Source organism: Xiphophorus hellerii, chromosome 20, assembly GCF_003331165.1.
Source record: "Xiphophorus hellerii strain 12219 chromosome 20, Xiphophorus_hellerii-4.1, whole genome shotgun sequence".
In the NCBI taxonomy this organism is placed as follows: domain Eukaryota; kingdom Metazoa; phylum Chordata; class Actinopteri; order Cyprinodontiformes; family Poeciliidae; genus Xiphophorus; species Xiphophorus hellerii.
This window is the reverse complement of record NC_045691.1, coordinates 3,367,142-3,386,965: the sequence shown is the minus strand read 5'-3', so window position 1 is coordinate 3,386,965 and position 19,824 is coordinate 3,367,142. Positions and strand designations below refer to the sequence as shown.

The following is a 19,824-nucleotide window of genomic DNA, read 5'->3' as shown; positions in this document are numbered from 1 at the left end:
TAATCCTTTACAGCTGCTAAAAACACTTTTCCTCCAGCTAAAAGTCAAGACGTGGCCTCCTTCTGATGGGTTTTCTCTAAGAAAACTTTACATCCGCGCCGTTCTCCAGCCAGCTTTTCATCCTGCTGCTCTGGTCGTTCCCTCACTTCTTCCCTCCGCCAGATCCAGTTTGACTCAGACACAAACCAGCGATCATTAGGCGACTAAAGGCTTGGAGATGAAGGTGTGTGTGTGTGTGTGACGGATCATCGACACACGGAGAGGTAAACAGTCGGCTGTTTTTAACACACGCACGTTGAGAGCATTTTCCTAAATGATTTCAATCAGCTGCACAAATTTCTCTTGTTCTGAATATGCAATTTTTAATAACTACAGTATTAATATTGTACAATTTTACCTTAATTGTAAATTAGTAACACCTTATTAAAACCTTAATGTGAATACAGATGCTTCTATTTATCTTTAATTCACTTTAATTTCTCCACTCAGGGATAATAAACAATATTTAATTATTAATCTATTCTATGTCATTTCCTGTTACCATAAAAAATAATGCAGGTCAGATTTATGATTTCTTTTCACCATAAACTCAGATGTGACCAAAAACTGAGCTGTGCTTTTCCAGCACCATCAAGCTTTAGTACATGAGAGAAAATGATTCAGCCTTTTTGTTTGGTTTATATCTGCAGCCGTGTGATTATGAGGCTCATAAAGTTTTGTTATTGTCACAATAAATACCACAAAATGCTGAAAATGTTTAGCAAATTTTATAAAATAAAATAAGTAGCAACAGAACACATCGAGCCTCAACGACATCTGATAAAACTTTAGCCGCTAACAGATGCTAAGAGGCATCATGGGTTCAGCTTTGTGCTGCCAGGTGATAAAAGCTAATATGTGGCAACAGGTGCTGCTGCTGCTGTAGCAACTATTTGATTACAGCCAGATGAGGCGGTTCTGAATTGGTTCTGGAGCGGTTCTGAGGTATGGATGCAGGTCAGGGTGGGCACGTTTGGTCGGTCAGGAGGTTCAGCTCCAGGTCTGAGCAGCAGAAGAGTCGGACCCATGGGCTGCTGATGAACCACAGCAACCCTGCTGTGAATGGTTCTATAAACGCAGCTGAACGTCCCAACAGAGAGAACAGAAACGATCAAATAAAATCAGAAACGATCAAATAAAATCAGAAACGATCAAATAAAATCAGAAACGATCAAATAAAATCAGAAACGATCAAATAAAATCAGAAACGATCAAATAAAAACAGAAACGATCAAATAAAATCAGAAACGATCAAATAAAATCAGAAACGATCAAATAAAATCAGAAACGATCAAATAAAAACAGAAACGATCAAATAAAATCAGAAACGATCAAACAAAATCAGAAACGATCAAACAAAATCAGAAACGATCAAATAAAATCAGAAACTTTTACGTATTAATAGCCACAGATTAACTGAGTATAATTTAGTCCTGTAGTCCAGGAAGTTTCCTCACTGCAGCAGCTCCAGCAAAGACAAACTTCTGAACCGACCGGGTTTTAACCAGAACCTGCCGGTTCTGCTGGGTCACTCTGACTCGACCTTTAAGGAGTTATTGTATGTGTCGGGTTTGTGAGTTTAATGTGAAAGAGGCTCTGCTCTATTTTTAAAAAGCCAACTGTGATGCAGCCGGTCAGGGTCTCTGCTGGCGAGCGGTGCTTGGACTGGGCCAGAGGGAGTGGGTCGGGTTCAGAACACTATGTGAAAACTGCTGAGTGGATCTAAAGATAGAAAGCTGCAGATGCATTTCCTATTTGGTGTGAATGACAGGGCAGCTGCTGCCTGGCGCCGCATCAAAGCGCGACTCAGACTGCGTCTCCGCATACCAACAGTCACACAACATCGACCCAAATAACAATTACTGCCATGTGACCCGGATTATTCACCGCTTCTGTCACAAACACAGAAACAGCCTGAAGTCTGTCCAGGTGCCATCGGGGTCAGGAGCCGCTCCGGCTCCCAGAATGCCCGGCGCCGCTCCGCTGAACGACCCAAACGTAACAACTCGGGTTTAGAAATCCAGAGGAAAGTTTACATCCAGCAGCCGAAGTTAGGGAGCCGTTCAGGTTCTGCTGATCCAGACGGAATAATCAAAAACATTTATCTGAACACAGGTACAATAACTGGACCGAACCGGAACTGGACCGGAACTGAACCGGAACTGGACCGAACCTGAGAGAACGTTCTGCAGATCTGCTCATGAAAAGCGTTTCAGGTGAAGGACGAGCGGCTGATGTCTCCGCTCTCTGATAAAACAGAAATAATCAGATCCTCGATGTTTAAACCAGGCCGCAGCATGAAAGCCCAAACAGAGAAACCTGATGGATCGCCCAGTCCGACCCGGAGGATCCTACAGGTGGAAACCTGGAGTCCAAACAGAACCAACATCAACCCAGAAGCAGAACCTCTCTGTCCACAAACCAGACTCACCGTCTGGATGTGAGCTTAGAGGAACTAACCCAGTCTGGCAGAACCACAGACATGTTCTGTCCTAAAGGCTAAAACACAGCAGAGTTCCTGTAAGGCCAAAAGGTTCAGGTCCGTTCCATGAGGTCCAGTGGTCCGCTCCAGGGTTTCCCCCAGACGCCTGGCGGGCTGCCAGGCTTCATTTCACCCAAAGTGGTCCATTTGGAGGGAGGTTCTGCAACGCAGGTTCTCCTGTACCAACATGTTGTCAGAGAAACTGCTCCAACGAAACCGTGAAGTAGAAAAGTTTCACCGCTGATCGGTTCGCACGTCTTCAAATCCAAACTCAAAAATCTGAACCATAAAGGCTGAATGATTATCACGTTTTTAAAGGTTCAGCTGAGAGACTGATGTGAGGGAATATGTTTGTTAAAGAACATTTCTCGTTAATCTCACATATAATCAATACTAATCTCATATAATCCATAATCGTTCTGGCAGCGATTGGCTCTGTGTCCGCACTGAAAGAAGAACAGAAAGATCCTTCACTGTCACATGGTGGAGAAATACTGGAGCAACGAGACCGAAACTCGCAAAGATCAACATCTGAGAACAGAATTCAGATCATCGTTCTGTACAGTAAAAACCACAAAGATATTAAAAATACTGCAGAACAAAACAAATTCACACAAACAAGCGAAAGTCTGCACAGTCATAATGACTGAACCCTTAAGGAGTCATTTAGAAGGTGATCTGGGCTTTAGTTACTCCTTCAGAAAACCCGAAACGGCTCAGCATGTCAGAACTTAACCTGGAAGAAAGTTTTAATCCCGGCAGGAGCTTCTGCTTCTGATCCTCCTTAAAATAAACCAACAAAGAAGAAAACAGACGTCAGCGCGTCTCAGACATGAGCGGCTGGCTTGCGGGCCCCAGCTGAGCCCGTTTCAGACAAACTGGATCCAGAAGGTGCGAAAGTTCCTGTCTGAACCTGAACCGGAATCTGCAGCTGGAATTTCCCCCAGCAGCCAATGAAACGCAGCAAAAAAAACCCAGGGGACAATTATAGTGACAGCGTCCCCACATGGGGGCCGATCAGATGGAGAGACGTCTGGCGGACATCAGAACCGGGCCGGTCCTCGCCGCAGTCGCAGCCGACGCCTCTATTAATGGACTGCTGGCCGCCAGCAGAGAGCGACGCGTTTCCTCTGGAGGGAAGCAGGATTACAGCGTTTACCTTTACAATGAGATTTAGGTGTTTAGCACTCAGATTAGACACGCTGGCGGTGTTCAGGGTAAACAGATTACTCCTGCGGATGGAGGGAAGAAGTCCGGATTGTTCCGAGTCTTTGTGCCGGTTCCGACCTTGTTATCGGCTTCTTATGGAGGAATTTTCAGAGCTGTGACCTCTGAGCGAACAGTCTGCGCTGCCTCCAAAAATCCTTCAACTGAATTCAGATTAATCTGCGCTCCCGCTCTTAATTACTCCTGTAATTAGCTCGGCTGCAGTTGGAACGGGACGGCGAGCCGCAGAATGATCCGTCGCCAGAAAAGCAATCAATCACCGAGCAAATCCACCGTCTAGTCCAAGGCCGAGCCGCCGCTAGCTGCCGCTACGCCGGGCCATATGTGTGAACATAAGGTGGCAGGCGGAGCCAGCGCGGTGCCAACACTGAAACTCTTCCAATGAATTAAAAAGAATGTTGAGCGCAGGAGGAACTCCAACTGGGCTTTGTTTCAGCAGCCGGCCGCGTTTCCAGAACCTAAAGACAGGATTACTGCAGAGCATTCAAACCAGGTTCCAGATGAAAGCAGCAATGAGTCAGAGCCGTTCCTGCAGCAAAGTAGGTCAAACATGGAGGAACCCAGGATTTACTGGACTTTACAGGACAAAACACGGAGATGCATGAAAAGAGGCGATTAGGATCTAAAGGATGACCAAAGACTGAAACTCAGAGAGAGAGAGAAAACTCCTCAGGCTGAGAGACGAGATCAATATTTATAGAAATGATTCCTGAATCACCAACACAGTGATTGCTCCAAAACTGAAACTCATTTTTTATTATATTGATGTTATTGATTGAGAATTTATCATCAACTGAAAATTACAATCTGATCATAGAGACGATTTTCCATAATCAGAAATAACTGATAATTCAGGAGAGCGTGAACAGGACAGAGGAGGCTGCATCATGCTGTGGGCCTGTTAGTGAAGGCAGCATTAGTGGAGCAACATCCACTGCAGAGACATCCATGATCAGAGTCCAGAACCGCTGTCGGGCCGGGTCCCGATCCGGACTGTTGGACTCTCCAGACGTATTTGGAGGAAGTTTGGAGAAGAAACTGGGTGAGAAAACTGAACTGAAAATGGTTTTCCATCAAAAGCATCCAACTTCCTCACAGGTTTCAGATGGAAACTAGAAACTTTATGGGATCTGGAGCTCAGATGAGTTCTGATCCGAGCGGCGGGAGTCACTTAAACAGAACCTTCAGAAACAACATCTGCAGATCCAGCTGACCGGAACATCTGCAGGCGGACGTTTCCGGCCACTCCTCGGCAGCCAGCTGGAAGCAGGGCGAGTTCAGGAACGTCGGGACAGCAGGAACTCCAGAGGTGAAGCTCTGTCGGGTCACGCCTCGACGAAAACACGAAACCCAGCGGGAAGCGGCACGGCGTCCTGAAACAGCCGCCGTCGGATCGGTGGCAGGACGCAGAACGGAGGCGGAGCGGCGACCTCCGACCTCCCGGCTTCCATAAACACGGAGCAGGACGGATTACAGCTCCGGAGTTCCACAAGCAGACGACCTGCAGCCCTGGAACGCCTCATCTCCACAAACAAGATCTCCATCTGTGGAATCATCCTGAGTGGAAAACAGGCCCCACCGAGCGCCAGACATCCGGACTGAACCGGCAGTAACCGGGACATCGGGCCAGCCCTAACCTGACCTTCACCAAGGTCGGGGCGCCCCGGCATCCAGCGGCCTGAAAACATTGTCGGGATGGACTCAGGAGCCCCGGGCCCCTCGGCCCCCCCAGGCTCAGCAGCTTCTCCTAAATGAGAATTTAATTTGAGGCGAGGCCCAAAACAAATAAACAGCCGCAAGAAGGAAAGCAGCAGGAGGGAATCATGGGAATTATGGTTCTGCTGAAAACGCAGGCAAACATGCGTCCACTTTGATCAGAGCTTTTCAGGGTGTGTGTGTGTGTGTGTGTGTGTGTGGATGTGTGTGTGTGACAGAGAGGATGCTAACGGCTCATGAGGGGAAATGTTGAGAATCTTTTTATTATAACGATGCAACTGCTGCAGAAATGAAACATGAAGGCGTCCCACCGGGAGGGCCGAGACATAATTACTGCTGAAGAACCTCTGATTACATTCTGAGCTTCATCTGCAGAGATCAGCCGACAGCAGAAAGTCCAAACAGCTCATCTGACACTTTACTGAGCCTCCAAAACAAGAACCAAACAGCGAGTCAACGGGTCTGCAGGCATGGGCTCACCTGGAGGCTGCTGGGAAATCCTGGAGGCTAAAGTTCCTATAAAACTTCTCACTCTGGATGAAACAGTGAAGCAGCAACATTCACACCAGCCCAGTTCAGTCCGCTTTGACCCGACTCCAGTCCGTCTGTCTAGAAACTCCGGTTCGGTTGGTGAGGTGTGAACGTTAATCGACCTTTGACCTCGGATCCTCCAAACCTCGGTCTGGGTTTGGTTGAACTGAACTCTGGTTCGGTTTGAATGTGAACACCAAGAGGACCAGAGGCCGCTCCAAAAGCAGGAAGTGGGCTACAGCGCAGGGCATTCTGGGTAAATACAGCCAAAGCTAACATGCTAGCCTAGCGCTAGCAGCAGAAATGGCTCCTGGTCTTCAGCCAAAGACTAAAGAGAAATCCTCCAACACTAAAATCTGACGCCTCCATCTTGTTTCCATCTGGTGAAGAAGGAAGTTGCTCTCAGTGTCTTCAGAGGTTTTTGTGTCGTTTCCTTCAGTGGTTCTTGGTGCAGCGCCCCCACAGGCCAGGAGGGGAACAGGTTGGTTTGACTCAGAGAACCACAGAAGCTGGAGGGGGAGCAGGTGATGGAGTTCTGGTTCCAGTAGAACCGGGTAGACCGGACCATCAGGAGGGAAACAGCCTGAGAATCTGCTGCCCCTCCCCTACCTGCTGCTGCTGGATGTTTGATAAAAAGATTTCTTAAAGTAAAAACTAAAAGGAGAATCATTACTAATATATGCAACTGAATGACTGAAGCATTTGGTTTAAAACCAACAGAAAGTTTTTATTGTCGGGGGAAACTAGAAGAGTAGATCGTTCCTCCCGCTTTAATTTAAATATTTGTCTGTCTGGTGTTTTTAATCACAGCTTCATCTTTAATAAGTAACGACAGCGTGCAATCTGATATGAGTATCAGATTATTCTAAATTAAAATCTTACTCTAACTTTCTGTTTGTCATGTGAAAAGATGTTTAGTTTTCTGAATCTGATCTTGTTCCTCCTAAAGCCTTCCTGCAGCCATCCCAGGCGTAACCATGGCAACGTGACCACAAAGCAATGAAAGTAAAGTTATGAAAATGTTTGACATGTCTGCCGTTCAGGGAGGAAAAAGCTTTAAGAGTTTTAGTTTGGACAGAACCTGATCATGGGTTGGTTCCGAAAACGAGAATAAAGAAAAGAGGAATTAAAACGAGTTTAACTGGACAGACGTCATGAATATTCATCAGCTGGGAAAACAAATACAGTCAGAGTGAAAACCAGGTCCGATGTGAACACGGCCGGACCACACAGAACCGGGGCTGGAATTAAGAACCAGAACCAGAATCAGAACCGCTAAACGAACCGTGGTTCATATTTAAACTGATTCAGCCTGAAGAGCTTTAGGAGAATTAAAGGCAGCAAACAGAGATTTAAAGGTTCCTGGATTAGTTTTTATTATTCTGGAACAGGAACAAGAAGCACGAGCAGCAGCTCAGCGTGTGTGTGTGTGTGTGTGTGTGTGTGTGTGTGTGTGGTCAAACCGGACCACCAGCTCGGACATGATGGACCCTGACAGCTGGCAGCAGCAGGTCACGTGTGTTTGGATGTGTGTGAGCGACAGCTGCTTCCAGCTGCTGCTGACTGAAAGTGACAGCTGGGCAACAACACACACACACACACACACACTCCCAGTTTGACTTGTAACTGTTCAGGTCTCACAGCGGCTGCTGTTTTTATGTTTTCGCCTTCCTGTTGAAAACTTGAACTGGGATCTTCATAGTGATTCTATTTTTGTTTCTATGATTTTCAGACATTGTTCATGTCCAGATTTTCCACACCTGGAAGTTTGTCAGATTTCACATCTTGGTGAGTAAAAACATGGGAATGGTTTCGTTCAGACGGCGGTGAAAACATCGGATACGAGTCGCAGTCGCTTCGTACAGGGACAGCGACTGCCCTAAACGTAGCGGTCCTGTGAGGCGCTGATGTTGTAAATATTGGTTTCCATGGCGACAGCTCAGCGGTTTTGGCTCCAACCGGTCTGCAGCGGCTCCGCGCTCCACGTCAGACAGAAATATCCTCAGAGGTCAAACGCGTTTGGGTGCAAAGCGTTTCATTTCACATCATCTGCACGGCGGACCGGGTTCGGGTTCAGGTTCGGGTTCGGCTCAGCGTTTATTTTTACTCTGTGACTCATTCAGACAGAGGAGGTGTGGGTGGGATCCTCCAACCGGCCGTCCCGTTTTAGAACCACAACTTTGACTCACTGGTACAGATTCATCCGCACAACGTCTCACTCACAACTATCATCCTCCTAACATTCATCTTATCTCACTCAGAATGCTGCAAAATCCTGATTTCTTAAAATATTATTAAACATGATATGCATCAACCAGCTAACAGGACCAGAGAGGAAAGGATCCATTTGGTTTTAATTTCATGTAATTACATGGAAATGTTAATTATGTTAATTAATGCGTTTTGGCCCATTTTTAAAAATCAACTCAAAACAAATCAACAGCGAAAAATAATTAATGATTGTTGTAGAACCAAAAGGGATATTTCTGTCCTCTACTGACATGCAGAGATCACAAATCAATAATCAATATCCGATATGATACGAATAAATTGACCAGTCAGGACAAACCGGTCCGATCTGGGTCCGCTGTCAGAACGCTGCCAGAAACCCCGAGATGCATCCAACTCTGGAACGCTGTGTCTCCCAACGGATGGGTGTGGGTGTGTGTGTGTGTGTGGGTGGGTGTGTGTGTGTGTGTGTGATGGGCATCTCTTCCCATCCTCCCTGCTGATGCAGGTCATCAATTCTCATCTCACCTGCCCGCCTCTCTGAGCGCAGCGAGAAATATCAGAGCAGAACCAACCAATCAGATGCAGACACACCTTCAGCAGAGATCTGCTGTGTTACACACACACACACACACACACACACACACACACACACACACACATACACACAGTTTCTCTGGATCGTTCCTGTTACTCCATCCAGACTGGGACGGTTACATCCAGAACCCGGCTGGTCAGAATTTTTTTAGACCCGGTTGGTAGGTAAATCTTCCCGATCTGACCTCTGACCTGAGGACAGTAACTGTGTTCCTGACTTCAGTCAGCCATTTATTAATGAAGTCAGATCCACAGAGCGTTTCAAAAATATGTTAATCATGAACTTATAGAATTAGAAATAATCTGTCCAAATCTAACAAGCAATTTATTATCCAATTAATCAATTAATTGCCAGAATAAATCGTTAGTGCAGCCCTAACTGCTATTTTTAATATTTCAAACACCAAATATTGCTCAATATTCATTCAACATGGCCGCCGTTTGTCAGCTCCCTGCTGCTCCATCTTGAACCAACATGGCCGCCGTTGTCAGTTTCCTGCTGCTCCGTCTTGAACCAACATGGCCGCCGTTGTCAGTTTCCTGCTGCTCCGTCTTGAACCAACATGGCCGCCGTTGTCAGTTTCCTGCTGCTCTGTCTTGAACCAACATGGCCGCCGTTTGGCAGCTCCCTGCTGCTTCGTCTTGAACCAACATGGCCGCCGTTTGTCAGCTCCCTGCTGCTCCGTCTTGAACCAACATGGCTGCCGTTGTCAGTTTCCTGCTGCTCCGTCTTGAACCAACATGGCCGCCGTTTGTCAGCTCCCTGCTGCTTCGTCTTGAACCAACATGGCCGCCGTTTGTCAACTCCCTGCTGCTCCATCTTGAACCAACATGGCCGCCGTTTGTCAGCTCCCTGCTGCTTCGTCTTGAACCAACATGGCCGCCGTTTGTCAGCTCCCTGCTGCTCCGTCTCGGTGTTCCAGGCTCTAACTGCAGACTCATTTCCTGGGCGTTGAACTGGAAACTGCAGAGATCAGGATCTCTGGCGGCTCTTTGAAGCCGTTGTGTTGCTAGCAGCGGGGATCTGGGCGTGCCATCTGTTCGCCTTATCGCCCGTGCTGCATGTAAACGCCCTCCACCCCGTCCTCTGGGGTCGCCCTGAGCGGACGCTCCCTCCTGCTGCATCCATCAAGCCCTTGTTTCCTCCTCCATCCTCGCTCTCTCACTTTCTATTAACCCCGTCTTCTCCCAGCAGCCTCCTGCCCAATAAATCAACTCGTCACATTCACACATCCCAGGTCCGGGATTCGGCTCCGGCTCGTCTCTGCCTGCTGCTACAGGACTGACGGCTGAACGGGAGGGGAATAAACGTGCTGATGAACGTGTAAATGGATGGGTTGAGAGTGAATAACGGGATGAATACATGACATGCTGATCCGCCTCACAAATCTGCAAACGCAATTGGAGCGCAGCTTTCATGAGTTTTTACTTCCTGGAGCTTTATCGGCTTTTCAACCAGAGCCGGGAGTTTCTGGAGAACTGAATGTGTTTGTTTCAGAGAACGTTCGCTCCGCTGGACGTTGGAACAACGAGAGACTGAAACGACCAGGAGAGAAAATCACCTGAAGCATCTTAACGATTGCAGAATCCAGATGTTCCAGCAGCAAACTGTTCATATTAATAACTCATCTTTACTTGCATGATGGTGATGCAGCAAAGGATTGTGGGTGTTTACAGGAAACAGAAAACATTTATGGTCATTTTGTCAGTGGAAATTTTGATAATTACAACATAATATAGAATATGGGCTGATATTAAAATTCATATCAGCGACAAACGACTATTTCAGTAATATATTATCCCATTGATTATTGACAATTACTCAGATAATAAAAACGTGAAATTCTGAAGATTTTTTCATTCACCACTCGTTTTTTTTATGCAATATTTGAAATACAAATTTTAAAAAATTAATTTCTTTCTTAAACATATTATGTTGCCTAATAGTCAGTATCGGCGTTCTTTAGTTTGTAGCAAACAATAAACCTGCAGCTGAAATCCTTCAACATGACAAACGTTCAGGCTCTAAACCACGTCTGTGTGGAGCTGATCTGATCATTAGATATCGATCTGATCATTAGATATAGATCTGATCATTAGATATCGATCTGATCATTAGATATAGATCTGATCATTAGACATCGATCTGATCATTAGATATCGATCTGATCATTAGACATCGATCTGATCATTAGATATCGATCTGATCATTAGATATCGATCTGATCATTAGATATAGATCTGATCATTAGACATCGATCTGATCATTAGATATCGATCTGATCATTAGACATCGATCTGATCATTAGATATAGATCTGATCATTAAATATAATACATTTTCCCATGTTTTTAGGAAGCAGCATCAGATGTTTAACCATCAGAAGGATTTTAATGTTTATTTGTGACCAACTGAAGAAATTTCTCTCTGATAAAATATTTAGATCAAGTTATGGAACGATGACTGATCAATGCTGCTTCCAGACAAAATCATCAACTCATTAATCAATAACTGATCATGATTATGAACGTATAAAACTTTTTTTTAAAAATCAGTACTCAGGGATTTCTAGGAAAAGCTGTTTCTCTGATTTGTTTTTTTTAACTTTTTCTCCTTTTGACCTTCTAAAACTTTTAACGCTGCTTTAAACAACCAGGAAACATTTCAGTGAATTCAACGCGTCAACGGAGAAAAGCTTCATGTTTTAAATGCCAATAATAATTTTACGGCAGCAGTTGAAACCATCACTATAAACTGGGATGTGGTTTGAATCTGACCAGTTTTTCTGCTGAGGGTGAGGGACGTTCAGGGACAGTGGGAATATTGAGCTCTGCAGCAGCGCCGATCCTGGATCAGTCAGACTGCTGCTATTTTAAAAAGCTGCTGACTCGTTCACACCTGCAGCGTTTGTGCAACCTGAGGCTTCCCTCCTGTTTGGGTCAACACACACGCCCACACACGCACACACACACACACACACCCACACGCACACCCACACACACCCACACAGGGCGGGTGTGAAGTGGGTCGACTGTTGTTTGACTGTCAGATTTAACAAGTCGGCTCCTCTCAGCTCTCATTTCCTCGGCCGGCTGTGTTTGTTTCCCATCTAAGCTTTAGTGGCTCCCAGTTTGTCCAAGTCAACACACACACACACACCCCACACACACACACCCCCCACACACACAGTGTTATTTTAAAATGGCTGCACACTGACAGAAGTTCTGCTCTGAGTTTTCTGCAGATTCGTTGGAAACTATTTTTCTGCTCCACATCCTGAGAACACATTCATCTTTAACATTTTGAGGAAATGCGTGAGATCCTGTTTGTGGATCATCGAGACGTTTTGGAGAATCGGTCCATGCAGAACCGGACCGTCCAATGAAACAAGCCTACAAACATCTACAGAATGGGCTTTGATTTATTTTCCCTGCCATAAATTTAAACCTGGTTTTATGATCTTGGGGTATATTCTTCACCAACCTGGAGGTTCTGGTTCTGGACCTGAGCACCAGTGTGGCATTGCAGGCAGGTCTCCTAGGCTGCACCCCCTCCTCTCTGCTTGGGGTTAATGCTGGAGCTGGATTCCTTCACAGCGGACCGAGCAACGCTCCTCCACATGTGGCTCCGTTTCCACGGCAACCGGAGCAGGCGGACGCGTCTCAGCCGGACATCATGGCGACTCCTGGAGACGGTTTACCGCTTTGTTGTCATGGAGATCCCAGGAAAATCCCACTGTCTGATTAACCAGCCGACAGAACAGACATCAGGTCCTGGCAGAACCAGAGTCCCGTCCTGCTGGGACCGGATCGGTCCGGGTCTCCCGTTCCCGGCAGGCGGAGGGAATGACGTCATGGCCGACCAGCTAACCGTCTGGCTTGGTGTCCAGAAAGCTGAGCAGCCTCAGCAGAGCGCTAATAGAAGCAGCCAGTGATCAGCAGTTAATGTCCCTGAACTAATTACCGCCCAGAACAACGGACCCGAACATCAACCCGTCCGCCGCCAGGCCCACAAGGAGAACTTCAGGTTTCTCTGCCTGAACGCATCACCAAACATTTTCATTCGGTTTTAATCTGGAGGAGCTGCCAGGTCCTAACAGACTTCCTGTTTCTGCTACGACTGCAGGAAATGAGCGAAACATGATGATAGGTAGTAAAGTTAACTACCTTTACTACCTACTACATATCCTTTACTACCACTGAAAATGGTTTTACTGAAACGTTTTATCTGCAGAGTTTTAGTTTCTAAATGGTTTCAGCAGAAGATTTTATCGGTTCCTTCCTGAACCGATACTTTTACAGGTACAGTAAAGTATCGGTACTGTAAAGACCTGCCTGCTTCAGAAAACTCATCTGTTAGTTTTTGCAAAGAACATCAGAGATTAGGGCTAAAACAGAGACCTTGACTTTTAAAATTCGTCAAGGTTTGATTGAATGAAGGTTTACTACAGGCGGATGTTTGTGTTGCGGTCCTGCCAGTGGGCTGTTAACGAATGCTAACTGCTATTAGCAGCTACGGAGGGAGCCGGCAAGCGACAGAAAGAAGAGCCACCAAGAAAGAGACTAAACGTGTCAACAGTGTGGGATCAGTTCAGAAAAACCAGGACAGGAGAGCAGCTGAGTGCTGCAGATGGAGTTGGTGTTTCACATTAACTCGTCATCGATGATGCAACACCTCAGCAGGAAACATCCACTACATGCAGCGAGCGCGTTCATTCGTGCTAACAGCTAACAGTTCGTTCCCGTCGCAAAGCACTTAATCTGTGGCTGTTAGAGAATCCGATACAAGGAAACACGTTCTGGATTATGCTGGATGTAGTTTCTGATGAATAAGAGTAATGACATTAAAAAAAAGTTTAAAATAGTTTTTCATACTTCAGACTTAAACGGCATTGTTTCTTGCTAGCAGTTTGTCTTGTATATTTATTTTAGTAGCTTAAGTAGCGACTGCAGAGAGGACAACATTTATTTGATTAACTGTCAGAATAATCGATAGATTACTAAAATAATCATTTACAGCAGCCCGATCTGAGATATTCTGAAGAATATGCAGTTAGGGAAGCTGAAATACCCCGGAGCTACGCTAGCTGACATGCTATTGGCTGGTCGGGAGCACCATTCATTTCCTTGCTGCTGATTGGCTGAACCCCAAAGGGTTTCCATAGTTTCCACTCTGCGTGTTAAGGTATATTTGGTGTTTTAACTATTAAAATAGACAGAGGTGTGGTGGGGGTGCTCAGGTACTCGCTGAGGGTATTGACCTTTGACCCCTACTAACACATCCGGTCTCCTGCAGCTAATATCTACAGACGTCCAAGCAGTTTTCTGCATATTGAGATAAAATGACAAATTTGTGATATATTGTGAAGTGCCAGTGAACTAAGCCCGTTCAGTTCGGATCCGTCCAGAACCCGTCCTGTCTGCAAGATTCCTTCTGTTGGGATCAACCGATCGTATCCCCGCTCCAGGATCCGCTCTACACAGATCCAGATCTGCTCCACTGAGTAAAACTGATCTGGTTCATGATCAGCTGTGATCCAACTTGTTTTAGGAATATGACGGGATGTTCTGATCCGATCCATCAGAGGAGAAAACAGATGAGAAGGAAACAGAACCAATAGAGAACAGATCAGGGATCAGCTGATGGAGGAGGAACCAGGAGGAAGGAGCTGAGAGGAGTCCAGGTTCTGCTGCAGGTTCAGATCTGAGCTCTCTGCGCTTTTCACTCAGTACTGGGACTGTTTCACACACACACACACACACCCACACACACACACACACACACACACAAAACACGCAGCGAGCTGAAAACATCGGGTCAGAACACGAGGAGCAGATCTCTGCAGCAGAACCAGAGATCCAATCAGAACCAGGCAGAGTTTCAGCAGAGTAGATTAATGCTGAGCTCGTTCCACCAGCTTCATATTAACATGTTCGGGTCCAAACCGTCACTCAGGATCTAAAATCCAGTGATGATGTCACTTCCTCCATCAAAGCAGACAGAACCACCCAGAGGTTCTGGAAGCCTTCTGGTTCTTCCTGAATAGAAACTAAATCCCATTTGATCAGCTGATTAAAAATCAAACTCAACCGTCTTCGTGCTTTGACTAGACCGCTTCCCCCGTCTCCTCCCTGGAGGAAGATGGATCCTTAAGTTGGATCCAAAAGCTGCAGAAACAAAACGTTGCGTTTTCTAATCCAGCAGGTCCAACAGTCTGGAGGCCAGAAACAGCCGAAACACGAGCCAGAGCAGAACCGGTCCGAAACTGACGATCAGAACCAACCGAGAGCATCAGAACAAAGAGACTGAGAGGATTTTAACCTCCAGAACTGGACTTCCTTCGGTTCTGGTCCATCAGTCCAGTTCGCCTCATATTAAACATTTTGGCTTCATTGGTCGTAAAAACAAAACTGATGAAGAAAGAAATCACTGAAATTTCCAGGTACTGCTGATGTCCTTGAATGCACCATCAGTTTGTTCTGTTGGTTCTGTTCAAACGGATCCAGGTTCTTCGTTTTCAGGTCCAGCACCACGGAAACCAGGACAACGGGAAAGTTAAAGTTCTGGAATATTTTCTGTTCTCCAATCAGGATTAGACTAAATATTTTTATTACAGGAGTGTTTATTAATTATTAATGAATTTATCAATATTATTGGAGAAAATAATTCACTAGTTTCAAACTTTTAAAATTCTCTGGTCCAAATTATCCTGCAACGACTCCTGGGTCGGTAGAACCATGAACCGGATCGCCTCGAGGAAAAACACACACTTTCCTCTGGAGGGAGAACACACACACTGCACACACACATATACTGCACACACACACTGCACACACACACACACTGCACACACACATATACTGCACACACACACTGCACACACACTGCACACACACACGCTCACACAGAGCAGCAGGTCAGTGATTTACGTCACCGTGTCTCTCCAGAACAGAACCGACTGTGATGAACTGAGAAAGTATTGATTCGGCTCCCAACAGAGGCAAAGCGGACCTTTATTCCTCAGACAGAGGAACGGCCCTCATGGGGCCCTTATGGGGCCCATCCAGAAAAAAAGACTCCCGTTTCATTACTTCAGCCTCAGGAGACTAAAGGACATGTTGGAGCCGACTTTAGACTTTCAGCTGACAGTCAAGAGGTCAAACCCAAAGGTCAGCAGCTAGAACCTCCCTGGGACACCGAGAGGCCCAGAAAGCGGCCAAAGACACGTTCAGGTTCTCCTAGGTCACATCAGGACGGAACCCCCGGCTGGACTTCCACATGTCCGGGTGTCTCTGAAGGCAGCAGGAGTCGTGTCCCAGGAGGGAAACTGTCGGAGGTTTGTGGACCCTCTGTGTCCTCGCTGTCAAACGTCTCCATGGCAAAGCCAACGTGAGGGGAATCAGGACGAGGCGCGCGCCCTCCCGGTGCGCGCACGCGCCCCCTTTACCGGCCCGTTAGCGCTCGCGCCGGGTTCGTGACCGACAGAGAATGGAGCGAGGACCAGTGAGGTCACCGAGCCCCGCAGGCTGCGGGAGCTCCGGGTCTGCTGCCTTCAGGAGCCCAAAATAACTCCGGAAATCACAGCCCGAGAGGCCCGGGCGGCGCTGTCCGTCCCGCATCTATCACGCACCTGTTCGGCGTGGAAGCGCGTGACCGCCCGGATAATGTCACGGACAAGAGCCCCTCCAAAAACAAAAAACAAAAAATCTCTACCGAAGCCGGAGCGAGGATCCACGGAGCCGCGGGGCTCAGCAGGCGCTCTGCCCGCACTCCGGGCTCCGTCTGGCGGCTGCAGCAGCTCCGGGAGCCGCCGCTGCTGCCCGCAGACAGCGGAGGAAGAACAGCTGAGAAAAAGAAGGAGAAAACAAGGAAGCGAGGAAGGAAGGAAGGATGGAAGGGAGACTGACCGTGAAATTCCTCCCCGGATAAGCCCTCCTGTCCCCCGCGGTGGCGGCGCTCCGTGTGCGGCTCCGGCGGACAGATATGGCTCTGTGCTCGGTGTCAGATCTCCTCGGTTCCTCCTCCTCCTGACAGGCTGCTCCAAAGTTAGCAGCAGCAGCTCCTCAATCAATCCAGAGGTCTCCGAACCAGCACCGGGACCAGAACGCGAACAAAGCAGCAGAATCTTCCTCCGGAACCAGAGGGAGGGGATCGGCTAAATGTTCCGGAATCTCATGAAAAACGGCGTTTTTCCTGAAACCAGCTGAAGGACAGCCGATGTCGGAGCTCAGCAGCCTCCACGGCAGCCAGAGTCTCGATCCCCGGCGGAGCTCCACGCAAATGTCCGCTGCTTTCCACCCGGAGGAGGAGGAAGAGGAGGAGGAGGAGCGGATGGAGGAGGGCAGAGCCCAGCATTTTCTCAATGACTCCTCCCACAGGCTGCTGCCTCCTCCTCTTCACTCACTGAATGTGTTCTGGTTCTCCTTTGGACGGTTCCGAACCGCTTCCCTCCAGCAGAACCCGCCTGGTTCCGACATCTCGGTTAGAAATCGTTTTTTTCTGAGAAATTGCCAGAACTTTTTAGCTCCTCCCACTGCCTCATCTTCAGACCCGCAGCAGTTTCATACTTTATGCCTCTCTACATTTTAGCAGCGCTTCAAATAAAGCTTAATTGGATATAAAACCTCTGCTAATGAATTCATAAAATCAGCTTTTATCATCTGCTTCAGCAGCAGTTTTTAAAGCCGAACACTGAACCATAACCTCACTCTGCCACAAAGTTCCCATTCAGCAGCTCTGCAGAGAGCAGCCTGGGTTTCTCCATAAACGCCGTCATCATCATCAGGTGGAGCTGAATCCCACCTCAAAGGATCGACATGTTAAATATTACATCGGGTCAAAGAACAGATCCATCGTTTAAACCGGCCAGGCTGTTAGGAAGGACTGAAGGAGAAAACCTGTCTGATCTGTGAAGCAACAGGAGACGTTTGACCCGGTCCGATTCTTCTCAGAACGTCTGAGTTGTTTCTATTTTGTCTTTGGTAAAAGACTACAAACCATTTCTGCTGCTAGCGCTAGACTAGCATGCCTGTTTTGGTTACCCAGAATGCCCTGCGCTGTGATCCACTTCCTGCTTTTGAATGCGTAATCAAACTCTGGTCCTCCAAACCTCGCTCTGGTTCAGTTGGAATGTGAACATCAAGCGGACCAGAGGCCGCTCCAAAAGCAGGAAGTGGACTACAATGCAGGGCATTCTGGGTAAATACAAAAAAAGCTAACATGCTAGCCTAGCGCTAGCAGCAGAAATGGCTCCTGGTCTTTAGCCAAAGACTAAAGAGAAATCCTCCAACACTAAAATCTGACGCCTCCATCTTGTTTCCATCTGGTGAAGAAGGAAGTTGCTCTCAGTGTCTTCAGAGGTTTTTATGTCGTTTCCTTCAGTGGTTCTTGGTGCAGCGCCCCCACAGGCCAGGAGGGGAACAGGTTGGTTTGACTCAGAGAACCACAGCAGCTGGAGGTGGAGCAGATGATGGAGTTCTGGTTTAAAAGCTTCTCTGTCACTGAACTCCCTCTGATGGATCATGTTGAACGTTTTCACTCAGTGATTCTGGATTTTGGTTCATTCTTTGTACATTAAAAGATGATGAACTTTGAAGGCTGTGCTTTCTTCACATGTCAGTATTTAACAGGTTAAAGGTCACCGGGAACCTGCTGACATGCAGTTTTTATCTCAGGAACAACTGGAGGAACAAGTCCTCTTCCCATCAGCTCAGACTCCGGTGGCAAAGCATCCCACATCATCATGATCCGTTCATCCGGATCCGTTCATCCGGGTCAGTTCAGGAATCTGTTCGCTAAGCTGCAAGATTTCTACGCAAAATTCATAAAACCAGAGAATCAGTCAACATGCAGCTGACTGCTGAGGGTTTCAGGGAGAAACTCCAGACTCCGTGTTGGGAGTCTGCTTGGAGCGTTATCCTGCACAGGTTCTGGTTCTGGTTCCATCCTCCTCTCCCGCTCTCTTGATTAGAAACGGACTGTAAACCGGAGCATTGTTGCAAACGTCTGCAGGCAGAGCGTGAGCTTCAGCAGCAGAAACGCGGCTGATGGATGTGTCGTGAAGGGAAGGTCGACAAGGTCCGGAATTCTTTAATAGATTCCCAACGCAGCGCTCCGAGTCATTTTCTCCATTCCCTGGGTAAATGTCACCCGACCGAGACTTTTCAGAAAGTGTCTGAGGAAGTCAGAGGTCTGGAGCAGAACTTTTGATTCCAACAGAAACGGCTTAATTCCAGTTAATCTCTGGAGTGATGAGGACGGTTCTGGTTCTGATGGTATCTCTGTATCCGCATCGCGTCGTCGGCTGTTGTCTGGATAATTGGAATAATGGGATCATCACCAGAGAGAAGAAGAGGAACTGTTTCATTGAATTCAGCTTTCATTTCTCACATCAAGCAAACAGCGCTGGAAGAAATTCTACATGAAACCGTCGGAGATTCTGGGACCGTTCAATAAAACATGAAGAGAGATCCGTCTGAAGCCAGAGGAGGGAAACAGCCGGGTTTAAAACGTCCTGCCGGCACCTCAGCTCCAGCTGAACCGGAATAAAACAGCAGCAACAGATTTAGTTTGCATACACAACATCTCAGTTTTCCCAGAAAGGAAAGATGATCTAACATTCAGCTACCTGAACTCCACCAAACAAATCTGAATTTTTTTCCCCAAATGTGACTTATTCGACTTTCCTCCGCAGTCCGAGCGCCACAATTCAGATATCTCCAAAAAATTTAATCTAAGCCACTTTCTGACGTGGAACTGCATCCAACACGTATTCGGTATTTCTCAAAGGGTCTGCAGTCTGAACCATCATGTCGCATTTCATCAACTTTTTCATAGGAGCATCCAGACATCCTGGAGGTAGTTCCCATTCACTGGCAGCCAAACAGCCCCCACAGCATGCTGCCACCACCACCATGCTTTACAGTTTGATCTCTTTGGTTTCCTGGGTTGCTGATGGATTTCCTTCCACCTGAGCTGCAGTTCGGGTCAGACGGCTAAAGCTG

At 47.1% G+C, this 19,824-nt stretch overlaps 1 protein-coding gene across 1 annotated transcript in view; it reads right to left on the bottom strand.

The window, feature by feature from the left end:
* The window catches only part of dag1 (dystroglycan 1), a 32,734-nt gene extending 15,892 nt beyond the window's left edge, over positions 1–16,842 (bottom strand). The window contains exon 1 of the mRNA XM_032549003.1: positions 16,729–16,842. The gene's annotated coding sequence lies outside the window, so the exon portion shown is untranslated. The remainder of the gene's footprint in view (positions 1–16,728) is intronic.
* Between the last annotated feature and the right edge of the window lie 2,982 nt (positions 16,843–19,824).